The following is a 14,061-nucleotide window of genomic DNA, read 5'->3' as shown; positions in this document are numbered from 1 at the left end:
ATTTCAACATTTCTGATGTTTTCTAGTTGCACATCCACAGAAGACAATTAGATTCTAGGCCAAACATTTGAGATTATTTTAACAGATCAGCCTTAGTATTTGACTCATTTGGCACATTCTTGGTAATACCCAAAAGAAAGCTATTAAGAAGAAATCATAAATTTTCAGAGAAGTCTTAGGAAAAGAGCTTTGAAATAAAGAGGTGAGTCAAGGAAAAGAGAGGCAAGGAGGCCCTGCTTCATTCTAATCACTGCCCTACTCAGGGAGTAACAGAAGCTTTCTGGATAGTTTCTGAAGCTTTAGTTCGTAAGAAAGAATATACATGGGGCTAGATCTTGTTGGTTTCTGTTCTGGACAATGTTTTCTTTCTGGTAATACTGTCTGGACTTCATATGTCTTTAGTCTCTTAATCCTCATCTCTGGTTTGTCATCCTCATGCTGAATCAGTGGTTCTCCAGTAAGGTCATCAATGCCCACAGTTTTGGGAGGGTGAACTCAATGTTACACACTCGGCCACTGGCAGGATGAATCCATTGAGCAGCGAGGTGTTGTTTATTGACCTCAAAGGGCACATTGAGGTTTATCCCTGTGTCTATCTGATAAGCTCAATCCAGGGCTACTGCCTGCAGAAGTGTCCTTGGAAAACCATCCAACATCCAGCTACACTGGGTGAGGTTTTTCAGCTCATGAATGGCCAGCAGAGTCATGACATCATCTGGGATGAGCTTTCCTTGGTCAGTGAAAGTCTTCACCAACACAGCGATTTCTGTGCCCTGCCGCATGTTCTGGCAAAGCAGGTCCCCACTGAAGAGGTGCTTTATCTCAAAGTGTTTGGTGAGGCATGGCAACATGACACACTTTCCTGAGCCCAGGGCCTCCATGATCACAGCACACAGCCATCCAGACTCACCCAAGGTGACAGAACTTGGCTGCGCAGAAGCTGGGCTGAGCCTGGCCTGCTTGCTCACAGGCTCTGAGTACCTGGCCGTCTAGCAGCTCTAAGCAGGCAATGGTCAGGGTTGATGATAATTTTTAATATTTCAATTTGTTCTTGTTGTGGGGTATCCACCAGCAAAGACTGATTGGACATGTGTTTCAGCCAACTAGTCTTACTAAACAGTTATATTGTGCAACCAAGGACAATAGCAATAGCTTGTGATAATGTACGTGCCTCTGAGGCTTTGGTGACTCATAAACAAGTAAGTTTTTCCTGGTGATAAGATGTTTCATTTAATATAATCCATCTTTCTGGAGCAGCATTGTTTTTCTTTTCAGGGTATTGTTATTCAAATTATCTTTTTATTAGTATATTTTAAGTAGATTACAATTAGTATATCTTATAAGTCTTCTGCATAAATGGCAAGTTTGGATTAACCTACCTACTTTGTTCTCTAGTTTGTTAATATGCATGAGCTATGGAAGTGACTTGTTATTTAAGTGTAGTTGCATGTTTGGTATAGTTATGTTTTTATTATTTCTGAGGCTTAAAATAACTTTTAAAATACTGTTTCTGTTACAGTTGGTGAGTATAACTTCAGTGTTCTGGAAGGACAAAGATCATCAACTGTAAAAGGCTAGTCAGAAATTAGTAAGATAAAATGCAGGGCTTAAAGAACTTAGTTTAGATTGAAAGGGGTGGGCTTCATGATTCTCTGACACATACAGATAAATGGTTGAGGAAATTTGAAATCTAGATAGTGATTATATTTATCATTTATCTATTTGATAATATCTAGAGTGCATAAGCTCATTAAAAAAGACTAGGAGATTGTATCTTGGGGATGAAGATGTGTTATGGAAAAGAAGTGTGTAGGAACATGTGACTCAAATAAAAATCAGTTAGAAAAGGGAACAAGGAAAAAATGAAGATACAAAAATAGCTATAGGATTTAGAAGATAATAATTCTGAGTATCGATAAGATGAGAGAAACACCAAATGCATCCATTAATTATCATTATCACTCTCATTTTAAAAGAATTCTCAGTTGAAATAAAATTAATAATAAAAAGAATAAAACAAAAGGAAGAGCCATAATTCAAACTATGAGAAATGGAATGTCCAAAGATGCCATTCAGTTCATTTTCTGTTGGCCATCTACTGTTGGGCATGCACATTCAGCCAATTCCTAAGACTATTTTGTTTTCTTTTCTCAATGAGACTCCCTTTTAGAAAACGCACTTATTATTTGTTAGTGATTATCAATTAGTGATTGCTTCTTTGTTAGTGATTGCTTTTGTTTTCAGCAATGTGATCCCATCTCATACAGATCCATGCAGGAACTGCACATGCTGTCTCAGTCTGAATGAGTTTATTTAGGCTTTGATCATTTGCTTTAAAAGGGACTTGTTTGCTTGGTGTCCTCTTTCCCCTCTGGCTCTTATATTCTTTCTTCCTCCTTTCCACAGGGTTCCTTGAACCCTTGTGGGGGGTAGAATTTGACAGAGCCATTCAACTTAGGGCTGAGTGATCCAAGATCTCTCACTGTGATGATTATTTTGGTTGTCAACTTGACTATATAAGGAATTTACTCAACCCCCCAAATAAAAGGGCATACCTGAGGAAATTTTGCTTGATTTGAAATGAAAAGCTATTCTTCTCATCTGGAACTTCAAGGTGGGAAGACATAACTTTAGTTCTCATATGAGGCAGGAAGACACACCTCTAATCTATGTGATACCATCTTTTAGAATTTTATATAAGGAAATCGAAAGGAAGCTTTTGTTCTTTGCTTGTTTGGTTTGGCCTCACTAGGAAGTCCATTTATTTACTGATACCAAAGCCTATTTCGTTGGGATTCTAGCATACACTAAAGACAAACTTAGACATTCATCCTTGTGGACTAAACAGATACTGGGTCCTTAGGCCTTACAATTATAGGCAACCATTGTTGGATTAGCCAGACTACAGCATGTAAGTCAATAAATTCTCTTTCTATATATAAACAGTGATTAATTTTATAAGTTTTGTTATTTTCTAGAACCCTGACTAATGTACTCACTCTGAATAATTCCTGTCTGTGGGCCTCTGTATTTGTTCCCATTTGCTACAGGAGGATGCTTCTTTGATGGTGGTTGAGCAAGGCCCTGATCTATGAGTATAGTAGAATATATTAGGAGTCACTTATTGCCATGTTTCTTTCTTTATTTCCTTTATAAAGTAATACTTGTTTTGACTCTACGTCTCTGGACTACTTTGTCTCAGGTCATTCAACAACTTAAGTAGTTGTAATCCAAACTCAGTGCTAGAAATTTTATTTGGTGACAAGAAATATTAATTGGGTCTCTGTCATAACTATTACCACCACTTTCATATACATCTATGCTAGCTTCTACTGTTTTAGGCTTCCAAACTACTCATCAAAAGGCCCTTAGTTTTATCCATTTCTACCAAAATTACCTCTTCATGCTTGTTCTTCCTGTCCCACACCCCACATCCATGCATAATAACACATCCTATTTCAATTATTTGGGATATATGCCACATGCTAGCCCCTTAGTCTATATCTAAACTCTCTGGTTCTATTCAACACGGTGGAGTAAGTGTCTGTCATTGAATGAAGTCTCCTTTGTGTATATGCCCAAGAGTGCTTGTGCTGGATAGGTTCATCTCAACTTGACACAAAAAAGTCATCAAAGAAGAGGGGACCTCAGCTAAAAATAAATTCTCCATAATATTGGGCTGTAGGCAGGCTTGAAAGGCATTTTCTTAATTAATAATTGATGACAGAGGGTCATCCTGGACTGATGGTCTTGGATTCTGTAAGAAATAAGGCTGAGCAAGCCATGGTGAGCAAAACAGCAACCAGCACCCACCCTTCCATGGCCTGTTTGAGTTCCTGTCTTGGTTTCCTTTGATGAGTATAAGTGATTGGAAGCATGAGCCAAATAAACTCTTTCCTTCTCAAGCTGGTGTGTGTGTGTTTTGTGTGTGTGTGTGTGTGTGTGTGTGTGTGTGTGTGTGTGTTTGTGTGTGTGTTTGCTTTTGTTTTTGTTGAGACAGGGTTTCTCTGTGTAGTCTTGTCTGGCCTCAAACTCACTGCAGTATACCTGCCTCTGCCTCGCTGAGTGCTGGATAAAGATAGCATTTGTTTTTCATTTTTTATTATAATTTATCCACATTACATCTCATCTGTCATCCCCTCACTTGTATCATCTGGTTCCCTTCTTTCCTCGATCCCTCTTTTGCCCTATTCCTCTCTCCTAGACCTCTGACAGAAGGGGACCTCCTCCCCCACCATATAACCACAACCTATCAGGTCTCATCAGGATAGCTTGCTTCCCCTTCTTCTGTGTGCAGCTGGGCCTTCCCACCAAGGAGAACTTAGATATTCTTTATCTTAAGAATTGTTAAATAAAATGTGGTGCATAAATACAGTGGAGTGTTACATTAGCTTTAAAAATGATATGAAATTTGTGGACAAATGGATTATACTAGAAAAAATCATCCTGAATGAGCTAACTTAGACCAAAAAAGACAAATCACTATTACTGTCTTATAAGTGGATATTAGCCATAAAAGAAAAGAAAACATGCTACAGTCCACAGTTCCAAAGAGGTTAACAAAGAAAAGCTATTGGATGAAGCAAAGATCTCTTTGAAATGGAAAAACAGAATAGATATTATGGATGGACTGGGGACAGGTGGGAGTGCCAAAAGGAGGGATCAGATGGGAGAGGGAAATACTAGGGAAACAACTGGAATTGGGGGGCATTTCAAGGTGAGGTGGAAAGTTAGTGCAATGGAAACTTCATGACACCTATAAGAGTAACAGAAGCAATGACTCCTACTAATGGGGGACATGGAACCTGAATTGGCTATCTTCCATAATTTTGGCAGGCCTCCTGTAGAGGTTTTGGGATATCAACTGAAGCACAAAACCTTCAAGAATGTATCTTTAAGGGTTATTTTAGTTTTTATAAATCCACATATATAGTATCCAAGATAAACAATGAAGTGAAATGAATATTCAGTGGGCTTCAGAATTTGCTTAGAAATTTCTTCACATATTGAACATTTTATTTTAGATTTATATGATGTGGATTTGCTTTATAATGTTTTGAAGGTAGTACTAGCCAATTCACGGTTATATTTGATTCCAAAGCAAACTACTAGAGAATAAAATAAATATAATTTATATATTCATGTGCATTAGTCTGTTACATCATGTAAACCTGAAAATTCAATTAGGAGTGCTCTCAAAATGATTTAATTGAAACTAGGTTTTTCAGCTCATATTTTCTTAAAAAACAGATCATTTCTGAATATATATCAAATAACATCATTTTATATGATATTTTTTCAAGTACATATTTCAAGTAAACACCCCTCTGTGGTAATATAAAGGGTCATAAATCATATTTCTGAAAGTTACATGCACAATATATCATTAGACATGGACACACAAGTAAGTAAAGTGCATGGATTATTTATGTAATTATTCAAGAAATTCAACATCAGTTTCTAGTGCAATAAAAAAGGATGTTGCCAGAGTATATAAAGTGAATACTATATTAGGAGGTTTTCTTTAATCTGGAAGGAGCTATAATTTAAGAACTGGAGGTGGAGTCTTTTTATTCATCTGCTAGTTATAAACACTTTTTTATTGGTATATTTTAAGACTTTGTTTTGATATAGAGAATTGCAATGCATATACTAAAGCTTCTTAACTTTTCTCCTTTAACTTTCCCTTCATTTAATGTATACTAACAATGACATTTTTCTTTTATAATTTTACTTGCCACTAAACAGTGAAACATGAGCAATTGCAGTGTAAGTTGAATGTTCCTTCTTCATTGATTGTTTCAACTAGAGGCTATAGCATATAACATGGGGAAAGCAGAATAAATATTTCATGATACATAACATATGGAAAACATCTTACTTATGAATAGTTTTTCCATGAACGAATATAGTTACCCTCTTATGTCCTGGTAAAAATGTCACGTGGTCATTGGAAACAAACTTAGTTACTTCTTGAATTACTAAGTTAGCCAAGAAACTGTCACTGGAACTATATTTAACTGCACACTGGACAATTCTTAATATAGAGCTGCTTGAAGAACTCAACTTTTATGAACTTTATATATAGCATATCTCTGCCTAATATCTATGCATGTTTAGTGCTAAAACAAATATATTGCCTTTATATTTATTCAGAGAAGTAAATATTTCATTTATTACATTTTATTTAAACACAACAGCTTTTTGTGTTTAACAAAATGAGGTGACAGACTTTAGATGTGATTGTGTTTCTATTATATTCTAAATGTTATTTCATTACTATATATAATATATCTTGTCATATATTTTTTCAAATATATGAAAAACAGAATTATTAACAAGTTTTAATCAATAAACTAGGATGGCTGCTATGAGATTGGTTTAGTATAATGTTAAATTTAATATAATTTGCATTTCTTTCTTTGATTTATGGAAGACCTCAGTTCAATAAAGAAGTGTTTCTACTTGGACATCACTAGTTTAGAAATATAATTCTATCATGTTTCCCTCTTGAGGTTCCCTATATGATTATCTAACAAGGGCTAAAGATGTTGTAAAGCTAAGTTTATTTTTTCTAAAATACAATGTGAGATACTTGATATATTAAGAAAAACATTGACACAAGGAACTCAGGAACGTACAACAGTAGAAAATATAATTTCAACTGAACAATAAGTTCAATAATCTTCAGAAATAATGAAATACCTACATTACAAAGACTAAATCTTGAAAACTTATGCAGCCACCATAGGACTCACTGAATATTTTTATAAGGATATTCTACAAGTGAGATTAAAGGTTTACTACATATGACATCAGATATTTCATGGAATCATACCAAAGTGTATGTGTAATGCTAAACCAAAATGAGGCCAGATGCTTTGGGATTAATAGTGTCTCCTTACAGCTCAGCAGAGGGGGGTAATTTGTCAATGATGATTTATTATAATATATTATACAAGTCAGTTCTTCACTCCAAGATATGCTACACTTTTCAATTTTAAGAACATTTAAGTGAAATAAAAGATCAATTGAAATATATGTATATTTATATATCAAATATATTTATTTATTTATGATAAAATGCTGGCATATTTTGAATTTTTAAAATATTATGATAATACACACTTACCATTTAATTTTAATTGTACTTACATATTTTAAATATAAATATATTTTTAAAAACATGCTCACATATATATATATATATATGTATAGATAGATAGATAGTTATAGGTATATCAACTGATCCCTTATTATTGTATATGTTTCCATTTATACACACTACTCTCAATGCTTGTTATTTATTTGATTGAATTTAACTTATGTAATACAGAATACATTTAGGGACTGAATATTGATATTTGGGAAAATAAATCTTCATATGTGTGTTTATCTGTGCACATGTGCATTTTTAAAGAGAGATAGAAATGAGAAGAAAGACAGAGAATGAGTGTCATGCAATAAGATTAGAGTATGAAATACATGTTTAGGTGAATTATCTATATCTACACATAGAAGTTTAACATAATTTAATATTTAAAATATTTGAGTAACAAAATTAAATGGTAAGTGAATATTATCATATTTTAAAGACTCAAAACACACTAGAATTTTATAATAAACATATCATAATCATGTAAATTTTTTTCCTTGACAAGGTTTCTCTGTGTAGCCTTAGATGTCCTGGACTCACTTTGTAGACCAGGATGGCCTGGAACTCACAGCAGTCCTCCTGCCTCTGCCTCCCTGAGTACTAGGGTTATAGGTATGTGCCACCGTGCTTAGCTCTTGTTGTCTTTTTAAATCTTATATTTACTCTTCTTTATAGATTATATCCAGAATACAATCCCCCCTCTTCTCCCCTCAGTCCCTCTTCCCACCTCCCCTTTCCCCCATATCCACTACTCCTTTTTTTTTTCAGAAAAGCAGGCCTCCCATGAATAACAACCAAGCATAGAATATTAAGTGGCAGTAAGACTTTTTATATTGTCATCTCCTCTCTCAAGGTCCACAAATTATTGTGGAGAATGCAATCTAAAAAATTATACAATCCTGAGGGTATAGAACAAAAAGGGAACTTGCATATATGAACTCATAGAGGATGAGACAGCATACATAAGACCTCCACAATATTGAGACAGAGGAAATTCCACCATGAAGTGGGAGAGAGGACACATAAAGCTCCAGCTCTAATTATGGATATATTGACAGTTGACATCTTTTGGAAACTGAGAGTTCCTTTTCTTTATGGGCATGACCCCTGGTAGTTTAACTATGCTTCATTACAAGGTAAAGCATCCAATAGTATATGGGCAGCACAATCAGTAGGAAAATAAGTTAAGAAGTAGATAGGTAGAAAAATAAGTTAGGAGATAAATTAAACACAAGAGGACACAAAATTGGGTGGATACCTAAGGGCAATAGATAAAGGAGGAGTTGGAATGGGTGTTGAAGATAATCAAAATTAATTTTATGACATTGTTCCAAAGATAAAAATAAAACAAAGAGAATCAAAAGAAGAGAAACAAATAGTTCTAAGCAAAAGTGAATAAATTCACTATTGGTGGGATTTTAAACAGGTGTGGACATTCAGTGAATCAGTGTGGAGAGTTCTCAAATAACCAAAATTAGATCTACTGTATATCTGACTGTGGTTTTGCTAAGAATGGACTCCATAGGCTCATACATTTGAATACTTGTTTCCTGGGTGTACAGTTTGCAAAAGATTGTGAGATATCGCATGGTTGGAAGTATTGTGTCACTCATTGCAGAGTTTGAGGTATCAAAGGCCCAAATTATTCCCAGTTAGCATTGTCTGTGTTCTGATTGTGGATTAGATACAAGCTCGCAGATGCTGCTCCAGTTTTTTGGCATTCCTGACGCAGGGCCTTTGGGGCTCCTGACCTGGGGCAGATTCCCTGGAAGTAGCTGGGGAAGGATTCAGGTTGAGAGTGTACCGAGATGAGTCTACAGCAGCTTGCCATTGGTTCATATTCACCCAATTTGTGGTGTCCCTGTAGTGACATCAAGCTGCTCACTATTCAGCCTGACCTGGCTTCCTTCACATGGACTGGAACCTTGTGAGGAGGAGCATTACATTACTGTGCATGCATGCTTAAGAACATGCTTCCCAAAATGATGATCATGTACTAATTCTCTGGAACTGTGAACAAGTTCCCAACAAACTCTTTCTTTTATGGTGAAGTGGCCTTGGTCATTGCACCTTATCGCAAAAAAAAAAAAAAAAAAAAAAAAAAAAAAAAAAAAAAAAAAAAAGAGTAGGCAGCTGGAAATCCTCAAAGTCAGGACTGAAATAAATAAAGTAGAAACAAAAAGAATACTCAAAGAATCAACAAAACCAAGAGCTGGTTCTTTGAGAAAATCTACAAGAGATAAAAACCATTAGACAAACTAATTAAAAGGCAAAAGGAGAGTATTCAAAACAACAAAATCAAAAATGAAAAGGAAGACATAACAACAGATACTGAGGAAATCCAAAGAATCATTAGGTCCTACTTCAAAAGACTATATACCACAAAATTTGAAAATCTAAATGAAATGGACTATTTTTGTGATAACTGCCAATTATCAAAATTGAATGAAGAGCAGATAGACAAACTAAATTGTCCTATGTATCCTAAGGGAATAGAGGCAGTAATAAGTCTCAAAAGATACAGGGCCAGATGGATTCAGTGCAAAATTCTACCAGACCTTCAAAGAAGAGCTAATAGCAATCTCTCCAAACTATTCCACAAAATAGAAACAGAGTGAACATTACCAAACTCATTCAATGAGGTTTAGTACCTAAACCACACAAAGACTCAACAAAGAAAGAGAATTTCAGACCAACTTCCCTTATAAACATTGATTCAGAAATACTCAATAAAATACAAACTGAATCCAAGAACACAACAAAATTATTAGACATTATGACCAAGTAGGCTTCATCCCAGGCATGCAGGGGTGGTTCAACATATAGAAGTCCATCAAAGTAATCCATCATACAAACAAACTGAAACAAACAACAACAACAAAACCCACATATCTCCTTAGATACAAAAAAAAAAAAAAGCATTTGACAAAATCCAATATCCACTCATGTTAAAGTCTTGGAGAGAGCAAAGATACAAGGCACATACATGAACATAATATAAGGCAATATACAGCAAGTCTCTAGCCAACATCAAAGTAAATGGAGAGAAACTTAAGTAAATTTGACTGAAATCAGGGACAAGACAAGGCTGTCTTCCCTCTGTCTGTATCTCTTCAATATAGAACTTGAAGTTCTAGCTAGAGCACTAAGTCATCGAAAAGAGATCGAGGGCATACAAATGGAAAGGAAGAAGTCAAATTATCACTATTCTCAGATGTATGATAGTACACATAAGTTACACTGAAAAATATACAAAGGTAGTCCTACAGCTTATAAGCACCTTCATGAAGGTGGCTGGATACAAAACCAACTCAAAAAATCAGAGGCTCTGCTGTATACAAATGACAGACTGAGAAAGAAATTATGGAAACTGCACCATTCACAATCACCACAAATAATATAAAGTATTTTGGTGTAGTTCTAACCAAGCAAGTGAAAGACTTGTATGGGAAAATCTTCTAATATCTATGGAAAGAAATTGAAGAAGATATCAGAAGATGGAAAGATCTCCCACAGTCCTGCATCAGGAGAATCAACATAGTAAAAATGGCCATCATACCAAGAGCAATTTACCATCAAAATGTAATTCCCATCAAAATTCCTACACAATGCTTTACAGACCTTGAAAGATCAATTCTAAACTTCATTTGAAAAAAAAAAAAAACAGAATAGCTAAAAACTATTGGGTAAAAATAAAATATCTTCCAGAGGAATCTCCATAGCAGATTTCAATCTGTACTATAGAGCAACAGTAATAAAAGCAGCATGGTACTGCCATAGAAATGGATCAAATCAAAGGCCCAGAAATAGACACACACACTAATGGACACTTGATTTTTGACGAAGAAACCAAATCCATACAGTGGGGAAAAGATAGCATCATCAACAAATTTTGCTGGTCCTACTGGACATCTATCTGTATAAAGATGCAATTAGACCCATATTTGTCACCATGCACAAAACTCAAGTCCAAGTGGATTAAACGCCTCAACATAAAACCGGAGGCCTTAAATCAGTTAGAAGAAAATTGGGGAAGAACCTGGAACACATTGGCACAGGAGACAACTTCCCAAACAGAACACCAACAGCCCATGGCTTAATGTCAACAATTAATAAATGGGACCTCATGAGGCTGAGAAGCTTCTTTAAGGCAGAGGACACTGTTAACAAAGTAACAGTCTACGTGTTGGGAAAAGGTCCTCACCAACCTTACATCTGACAAAGGTCTACTATCCAAAATATATAAAGAACACAAGAAATTAAACACCACCAAACTAAAAAACAGAATTAAAAATGGGGTACAGAACTAAACATAGAATTCTCAACAAAGGAATATTCAATGGCTGAGAAACACTTCAAGAAGTGCTCATTGTACTTAGGTACCAGGAAAAGGCAAATCAAAATGAGTCTGAGATTCCATCTTAAACATACCAGAATGGCTAAGATAAAAATCTCAAGTGACAGCACATGCTGTTGTGGATTTGGAGAAAGGGGAACACTCCTCCATTGCTGGTGGGAATGCAAACTTCTGCAACCACTGTGGAAATCAATATGGCTTTTTATCAGAAAACTGGGAATAGGACTACCCAAAGACTCAGCTATACCTCTCCTGGGCATATACCTGAATTATGCTCTACCATACAAAAAGGATATTTGCTCAATTATATTCATAGCAGCCTATTCATAATAGCCAGAATCTGGAAACAACCTAGGTGTCCTTCAACCGAGGATTTGATAAAAAATCTCTGGTACATTTACACAACTGAATATTATTCATCTATCAAAAACAAGGAAATCTTGAAATTTGCAAGCAAACAGATGGAACTAGAGTGAGGTAACCCAGACCCAATAAGACATGCATGGCATATACTCATGTATAACTGGATATTATCCCAACAAAGATGTCCTCTGAAAGACTCCACCCTGTGGGGGTATCAGGACAGATACTGAGACTCAAAGCCAGACTTGTGGTTAAGAGATCCTAATTATATGGAAGAGATGGAGGATGGAAGGATGAGGGTGTCAGAAGCTTCACAGTGAGACTATCAAGGCTTTTGGTTCTGGACTCTGAGGGGTCTGCATAAAGTGATGCACCAACAAAGGATATTGCAAGCAGAGAACCTATACCCTCTATTTAGATGTAGCCAATGGACCGCTCATTCCCCACAGGAAAAAGAGGAGGGGAGGGGAGAATGGCCTTTGACATAAACTCTGGTGTCCATGATTTGATCACTGTCCCTCTGTGGAGAGACCCTGTAGGAACACAGAGGAAGTGGATGCAGGCTATCAAGATAAGACCTGTTAGGCTCTGGTCAGAGGTCAGAGGAGGAAGACCTCACCATCCCCACCACTTAGAGGTCTAGGCGAGGGGAATAAGGCAGAATTTGGAGGGAGAGTGGGTAAAGGAAGCTACGACTGACAGGATTACAATGGAGATGTAATGTAAATAAATTGTAATAAAAATATATATTAAAAATAAAGGAAATAACTATCATTGCTATATCATGCCATAACATATGCCCAAAAGAAGCTTATACCTTATTCTACATATACTCTTCAAAAGACTTTCATTGTCCCCTCATTCATATTAGATAGGAAGTGAAGACAACATTAATCTCCTTCAATTGATTAATGGATACTGAAAATAAGATACATATTCACAATGGAATATTATTCATTCATGAAGAAAAACAAAATAATAAACTTTAGAGGTAAATAGAACTGTAAAATAGGATACTGGCAAAACAAATCTCACATCTTCTATTTTATTTTTTGTTAGTACTATTATTGTTTTTTTTCAAGACCATGTTTCTCTGTGTATCACTGGCTGTCCTAGACTCACTTTGTAGACAAATCTTGCCCCAAACTCGCCGAAATCCACCTGCCTCTGCTTCCCTGAGTGCTGAGATTACAGGCATGAACCATCATAACGAACTACATACTTCATTTTATTTTCAAAGGCTACCTCTATTTATTTAGATTTGAACATATAACCTGAAGCAACAGCAAAAACTGTGAAACAGATGAGAACCCAATGGAGGACATAAGAGCTCTTCAGAGATTAAAGAACAAGTTACAGGTAACATGAATAGGAAAAAATGGAAGAACTTAAAGAATGTAACTAAGGGGAGAAGGAGAAAGATCTAGGAACAAGAGTAAATAGCACTAATGATGTTTGAAAAATGTTATAGGAAATGATACCTTTTATATTCACATAAGTGTGTGTGTGTGTGTGTGTGTGTGTGTGTGTGTGTGTGTGTGTGTGTGTGTGGTTTGTGCGTGTGTATATTTATATGTAGTTATGCTACTTGGGGGCACTAATGCTCCCCTCAAGACTCATAGAATTTCTAATGCAATCCCCATTACCAGTCATGAGAAGTATCCTTTTGAATTTTTGTTCAAAGGAGCATAAAGAATTCTCAAACACATGTTACTGGCATTATCCATGATTTTCTCCCGGAAGCTGAAGACATGTCCTGTTGGTAGACACCACACAGTTTGGACACAGGACTTAGAGAAATCCTGAGGGAACTGTGCTAGATGCCTGCTTCTTGAGGACTAGATCTAATAGTAATGAAAGGTCCTATGAAATTTGCAAAAGGAGGAAAGCAATCAAAAGTTATACACAACTGTGATGCCTATAAACCTCACAAGTGTCCTGCATGGCAAAATATCCTTAAAGGTAGAATGGTGGCATTTATATCTTGAAAGCAACAAACAACTAGATCTTATAGGTTTCCACATATTTAATTTTTGAATAATGAATAATTAGTATTTAACTTGGTATTAGTGGCAAACGAAGAAAAATCGCTTGAAAATGAACCTCATAATGAGCCATGCTTTTTCTTGGTTATTTAACTAGATTTCTTCCAGTTATTATACATAATTTTCAATATTGAAAACAT

General features: G+C 35.7%; 1 pseudogene; it reads right to left on the bottom strand.

Annotated features, from left to right (window-relative positions):
- Positions 1 to 259: 259 nt before the first annotated feature.
- Positions 260 to 14,061, bottom strand: part of LOC127185434 (GTP:AMP phosphotransferase AK3, mitochondrial-like) — a 31,619-nt pseudogene continuing 17,817 nt past the window's right edge.

This window comes from Acomys russatus, chromosome X, assembly GCF_903995435.1.
Source record: "Acomys russatus chromosome X, mAcoRus1.1, whole genome shotgun sequence".
In the NCBI taxonomy this organism is placed as follows: Eukaryota; Metazoa; Chordata; class Mammalia; order Rodentia; family Muridae; genus Acomys; species Acomys russatus.
This window is presented reverse-complemented; position numbering and strand designations above follow the sequence as displayed.